Raw genomic sequence first — 7,514 nt, 5'->3', positions numbered from 1 at the left:
AATAATGTTGAGTTATAACTTTTGCTTTTCAATGTTTTATTACAAATATAATTGTTATAATCAATACTGGAAAACCCCAATCAGAATGGCTAGCAACGGGATTTGAACCACGGATCTCCCGAATGCGAGTCTCAAACGTTACCGTCTCAGCCACTTCCGTCGGTTAATACATACATACATACATACATATATATATATATATATATATATATATATATATATATATATATATATATATATATATATATATATAAACTGATTTAATTCAGAAAACGGCCGTTGGTTATAGAAATTTCAGCAACAAATTTGTAGGCCTATTATTTAAGGGATTGTCAACTGAAATAGAACATTCAGAAGTTAAAAAGAAGAATGGGACCAGGGCCTATAGTATAATGATTAGGGAGCGGATTTTTATGTGCTAAAAAATTTAAATATATTTATTTTTTATGTGATAAAAAGTACGAAAATATTTGCTAAAAACAAAAAAATATTTGCTAAAAACAAAAGAATATTTGCTAAAAACAAAAAAATATTTGTTTTAAATATGACAAAAATACCTTACTTAGCTTGGAAAAAAAAAAATGTTACTAGGTACTCACCAACCACACTTGAGTGCTAGTAGTTGGCCGAGAATTGCAGTGAACAACAAAGTTCATCTCTAAATTCTCCATCACAAATGCATGCTGATTATCTCTGAACAACGACTTATATTGTGAAAACGATCTTTCCGCATCACAGGACGTCAGACGTGCATATTTAAAGAGAGGAATGTCGCAAACACATACACCGTCAATTTCACCTTCAGGCACATCCTCCAATACTTGAGCAACTTTACACATTTTTTTATATCCACTGTTTTTCCCAAACACATTCTGGAATTTGTCCCTTAGTAATTGTGCTTCTGAACCTGGTAGCGAATCTAGTTTAATTTCCACGGCACGCACCTCCCTGTTTCAGACAACAGGTTTTTGGATGTTTCGAGTTTTTTTATGGTGTCACACAAAAAGCTTAAATTTGCTAATAGGAAAGCCAAATCGTTTTTTAAATAACCATCTTTCAGTATATCTTGAAGGATATCGATTGACGAAGCCCGATAACAGGGAATCACAACAAGACATACTTACTTCATGGACATGAGCGAGAGGCGAGAGATTTGTTTAAATTAAAATTCATACCCGAGCTCTTATCTGTAGTGTTTCACAAACAAAGCGTGGAATGAAATCATCTTCAGCAACAATAAACATTCCTAATTATGTGTTGCAAGATCTCTCCTTCTTGTCCACGTTAATTTATTCTCTAATAATAACACTGATATGCTGCCTAGCAGTTCTCAGAACTTGCGGCGATACTATTACAAAAATGGATCACGGATACACCACACAGCGCTTAGAAACTCGAAGCAACCAAGAATTCTTAAAAAGATAACGTACTTCTGAGTGACATAATTGATTTAGTTTTAAAATGTTTAAAAGTTCTTGTAAAAAAATTATTTAAGTAAAAAAACTCCAAGATTTATGTGTTTATAATAGATTTCCTGAAAAATATGTATTTACATAATTTTTTTGTGAAATATGTGTTTTTTTTATGTGAAATAAAATTCGGGTTTTAAACTTGAAACTTCATGTTCGGAATTTTTAACTTTGTTAATTGTGTTTTATCACACACAAAAATAATATTTAATTACATAGACATCCGCTCCTTAATAATGATAGTTGCTACCTTGGCGAAGTTCTGCCCACCCAAATGCCCCATCGGAAATTAAAAACGTTGGCACTGCCACTGATCTCGATTTCTTTTCGTGGAGTTCTTTAAGGATAATGTACTGTATATACTGCACATATAAATTGTCTGACCTCCCAAATTCAAAAGTCCACATCTATGATGTGATTTCTACATACTAGGTTCAAAAAGTTCCCGGAATTTGCTAGCATCATAGAAACAACGTACCTTAAACACTATTCTACAGCATTCCCTTCAAAATAGTTGCCTTCCTCAACAACACACTTTTGCCAACGCGTGTAGAGTTCCTGGAAGCAGGCCTGGAAGCCATTTTGTGAAACCCGTCTTAGTGCTCTCGTCGCGTTTGCGATAACCTCTTCAGCATTGAATCTCCGTCATTTCAGATGACTTTTCAGACGGAGAAACAGAAAGTAATCAGGTGGTGAGAGATCAGAAGAGTATGGTGGGTGATCCAAGGCAGTTATGTTGTGCCTGGCAAGAAAATTCTTTACAATAATTGCGCGATGAGCAGGTGCATTGTCATGCATAAGGAACCAGTTGTTTTCTACCCACTTTTCTGGACGTTTCCTTCTCACTGCGTCCCAGAGGCGACGGAGGGTTTCTACGTACAATTCTTTCGTTACAGTACGACCTTCTGGAATGAACTCATGGTGCATGAGACCCTGAGAGTCGAAGAAAACTTCCAACATAACTTTGCTTTAAGTGTGCTTAAATGCGACAGGCTCATGTCAGTAGATTTACTGGCATGAAAAAGAACTCCTGCGGGACAAAATTCCGGCACATCCGGCGATGCTGATATAACCTCTGTAGTTGCGAGCGTCGTTAAATAAAACATAACATTTAAAATAACTTTGCCTTTGGAAGTGTCCCTAGGAAATTTTTGCTTCCGAGGAGATGTTTTCGATTTCCACTCAGATGACTGTCGTTTAGGGACTGGGTCGTACAAGTAGCACCAGTTTCATTTTGTTTAAGAAATCACCATCTTCATCAGCCATACTGATCATGTCCCCAGCAAAACACAGAACTTGATGTTTGTACTTTGCTCTGTGGACATAATTACAAAATGCGACGAACAAACGAAACACTATGATAAACAATTGCCTACAACTCAAAACCAATAATTGCCATTATCAACAAACTTTAAGGAAATGACATCATGAATGTTACCAACAAAACAAATGTATAATATCCCTTGTTATATATTAATACGAAAAATGGTAGTAAAATTCCGGGAACTTTTTGAACCTAGTATAGTAGTCTAATATTGGACACGTTTGAAAGAACATTGCAAAAAATTGTTTAAGGTTGGATGCTGTCGGTGTCACTAATGGGTCACATGCAGCAACTTACTCGTAGTAACACATCTTCAATATACTTTTTGAGTTGCTCTCACATTTCATGCAGTTTTATTTCCAATTTTTTGTATTTTATGCTTTATGACATGTTAAAATAGGGAGGTTTACTTTTGCTCTTCAATCCTTGTTCAAATAATGGCGTATAAGCACGCGAATAGCAATTTTTCGTTACACATTCTGAGTTTAATAATATTTAGATTATATTTTTTTTTATAACAAATTAAGGACGTATTATTATGGCGTTATAACAAAAGAAAGACGTACCGATATTATTATGGCGACAGAAGAGTTTAGACGAATAGTAATAAAACTGATATAAAATACTACCCTAGTTTAAAAATTATTTAACGCCTAATGACATGAATCAGCCTAAAGTTTTGGCGTGATGTTCAGCTTCCGCAGAATTTCGTAATTTGCTTTGCTAGTAACAAAGCGAATTCAACCGTGGCTCAACAGTTTTCTGACAAATCTGTAATGTTTTGCACTCTCTTCAGTACGAAAATCATTGTTGCTCATAATTACCTTTGTTTATAATATTTTTGTGACAACATACTCATTTGTAACATTTCTATATTGACCTTTTCAATTTTTATCCTATTGTAAACAAACACAATGGCAATATAATCACTAGATAAAATCTCCATGATTCGACTTCCGTGTATATAACGAGCAACAGGAAGGTCGTTATGTTTAGTAGGCTTCCACCTGGAGCGCTTGTATTTTAATGTGTAGGTGGGTATTACGTAATTTTATCCAGATTATTACTAAACTGTTGGTTTGTAGTAGAAACGTATTTCTTCCTTGTGTTATTGTGCAGAAGATTGTACACAATGGATACTAAATTATAAAGCCCAAATATATGTCTTCCATATAACCAAAAAAAAAAAAAAAATGTATTTTATATTTAAGCTCATTCATGTAGGCTATATTATATTCTGTATTTTGAAGTGTAATTATATTCGACATACATTAATATAAAAAATGAAAGGATTTGGTGAAATGGAAATTACACTGACGACATTCGACTTCGGTTGTCATGGAAATGCTTACGTCATATCCGATAAACTCAACAATGTGAACGAGTCCATTCCTATATACAAGGGTAGTCCGCATGTATATGCATACGTAATCTACTTAGAAGAGTTTATTGTAAATTATAATCCATGGGGGTCATAATATTATTTTTAAGATATTATTCAGCTATGCTTTGACATGGACGCGAAAGAGACGCATGCACAATACATGCGTAACTCTAGAAAGTTAATACAAACTTGCTTGACTTTACTTACATACAGATGGATAAATAACACTAACAATATTTATCGTAGATTATTTCATTCCGCTCATCAGACACACTTAAATCTTACAGCAAATTGTATTTATTTATCCTAATTCCATTATTCTAATTCCTGTATATAGACGTTACACGCAATCATAGAAATGTCCTCAAATTCACTGTCACTTTTTGTTTATTTCTCTAAATTTTAGTTGTTATATTATTTTAAACCTAGTAGACATTTTCATATACAATTATATATTTGCATACTACACAGATATGGCCACTAGATGGCAATGTATTTATTTATTTTGCTAATAATTGTAACATAAAATATAACATAAACAGAAAAACTTTAGCTCGCCTCCGAAAGAGGAGAACTCGTGCTCAGGGGTGGAAGTATATAATACAATTTGTCTTATGTCTACTACGCAATAAGAATATATAAATTTACAATTTTTCAATTTTTATAAAATCCATACATAACTTTTTAAATTTAATACTAGAACCATCAGAATTGACAAGATTAGGATATTTAAATATAAATTTGTTAAATATTCTTGGGCCTAAATTACTACTATGATTAAATACTGTAGCAGTGTTGCATTTTGGTTCAAACAATATGATTTTTTCTTCAGATAATTATTAATTCTGAAGTTCCTCGTCTCATGTAAGACTTTTGCTCAAATTCCTTCTTTGGTAACCATAACTTATGCCAACTTACAGAAGTTCGGTTCAAAGTTATGTAGGCCTATTTGTCAAAAGGAAGAATTTCTTCATAAATATTCAAAATCAGATCTATATTCACAGATAATTTTTACCTGACAATTATCTCAGAAATGATCTTGGTAAATGCGGATCTAACTTCCCAAAGCACTCTATTTGAATAGAAGTTCTACGAATTTTGACAAATTTAATTCCCTAAGAAGTCTCTCTTTCTGTATTTTATTTATTTAAAAAACTCTCAGCTTAATAGTATGCCATACAATTGATAAATGGTGCTCGTTACATTTAAAACTAATGTAAAGGAACCAAAACTAACCTAAAGAAACTAAAATCAATGTGAACGCTTAGAAACTAATCTAAATACACCGGAAATAATTAATCAAAACCAACTGAAACTAACGTGAGACAACAAAAATAAATATAACATAAATAATATAAAACTTATCTGAACAAATCAAAACCAACCTAAGCAAAGAAACAATAATCGAGATCAACTGAAACTAACGCAACAAAACAAAAATAAAAATAAACTAAATTAATTAAAACTAATGTCAGTAAATAAAAACTATCCTCAAGAAAAAAAACTAATCGAAACCAATTGAAACTAACGTAATAGAACAAAAGTAAATATAATCTAAATAAACTAAAAGTAATCTGGAAAAGCAAAACTATCCTGAATAAAACAAAACTAATAGAATCCAACTGAAACTAACATAAGAAAACAAAAATGAAAATAAGCTAAATAAACTGAAACCAATCTGAGCAAATCAGAACTATCTTAAACAAACAAAAACTAATCGATGCTAACCGAAATTAAGATAAGAAAACAAAGAAAATTAAATAAACTAGAACTAATATGAGCAAATCAAAACAACCCTGAAAAAAAAACAAGAAACTATCAGAAACCAACTGAAACTAAGGTAAGAAAATAAAAAGGAAAATAAGCCAAATAAACTGAAAATATTCTGAGAAAATAAAAAACTTAAACAAATTAAAACTAATTGAAACTAAATGAAACTAACGTAAGAAAACAAAAAGAAAGATAAGTGAAATAAACTAAAATAATCTGAGAAAATCAAAACTAACCTAAACAAACAAAAACCAATCGAAACCAAGAAAAGAACGTGATAAAACAGAAAGAAAACTAAGCTAAATAAAATGAAACTAATCTGAGAAAATCTCGGTACGTATGCACGACCATTAAGTCCACCAGGTAAGAAATAAGGTCCGTACGTTGTAACGGTGCAAATGTGCGAGATGTATTCAGTTGATGGGCACAATGATGACATCATATCTCGGAATTGGTTTCCGGACCTGTGTTTATTAGAGATTTTCCCTTGTTTTTTGTCCTCTAGTCACCCCTACAGTTTGTATCTTTAATGTGACACACCCTGTATTATTAAATATTACGATCACATTTTTATTGGTTGTTCATAACAGACATTTCAGGTCATTAAATCCAGATTATGGAATTTCATTCAAATATCTAATTTACTTAGTTACTGGAGAGTTTAAATATAAATTCACACTTTGAACAGGAAGTGCTGCTTGCTCAGGATGATGAACTGCATGGACAGAGTGAAGATTATTGCGATTTTCTTCTGTCTGATGACAGAAGTCTCAGCTTTTTTATTTGATAAACCTGTTGAGATTTCTGAAGACGCTTATCTGGAAGCTGTGAGTATATTACATTCTTATTATTACACATTTCCAGAATTTTCACTGTACTAAGCCTCGTATTACAGTTCAAGCAATTTGATATATGAGAGAACACGAATCATAATTAAGTTTTTATTAGTCACAAAAGGTTTCTGCTATTTTATAGTTTCTAATGATGTTCAGTCTATTTAAAATATTTCTATGAATGTTTCAGAAAGTTGCAATATTGTAGAAAAATACTGTAAATAGATGAAACACCAGTCATTTCAAGAGAGATTAGGAAGTGATAGGCCTACAAAGTTATTCTTACTGGCATAAAGTTATCTAAAATTGACTGTAATTGGAAATCGTTGTACAGTTTGTGCAGAAAGAATTCGTACAGTCTTCATTTTTATTTTATCAATGTAGAAAGTAAAGGAAAGTTATTTACATTTATTCGATACTGGTTACTTAAACCGTTTTTGCATTACTATAAAATTATATTAATCGAAAATGTTATTCCTTCTTTTTCATTACCCCTTTCTCATCTTCCCTCTTTCTTACACGTTAACCGATCTTTGCAGAATAACAACACTAAACGTTCCTTATTTAATTATTAACTTTCAACTAATGCATAGGCCTACCTTAGATACAGTATTGACTTGAATAATATCACAATTCAAATACCAGTACTCATTATAGAAACAGTTCAATCTGTCTTACCAACCTCATTACAACGTTGTGCCCGTTCGTAAAGTATGTTGTAAATAGGGTTCTGT

Source organism: Periplaneta americana, chromosome 4 (assembly GCF_040183065.1).
Source record: "Periplaneta americana isolate PAMFEO1 chromosome 4, P.americana_PAMFEO1_priV1, whole genome shotgun sequence".
In the NCBI taxonomy this organism is placed as follows: Eukaryota; Metazoa; Arthropoda; class Insecta; order Blattodea; family Blattidae; genus Periplaneta; species Periplaneta americana.
The sequence above is the reverse complement of the archived record's forward strand: the minus strand, read 5'-3'. Positions refer to the sequence as shown.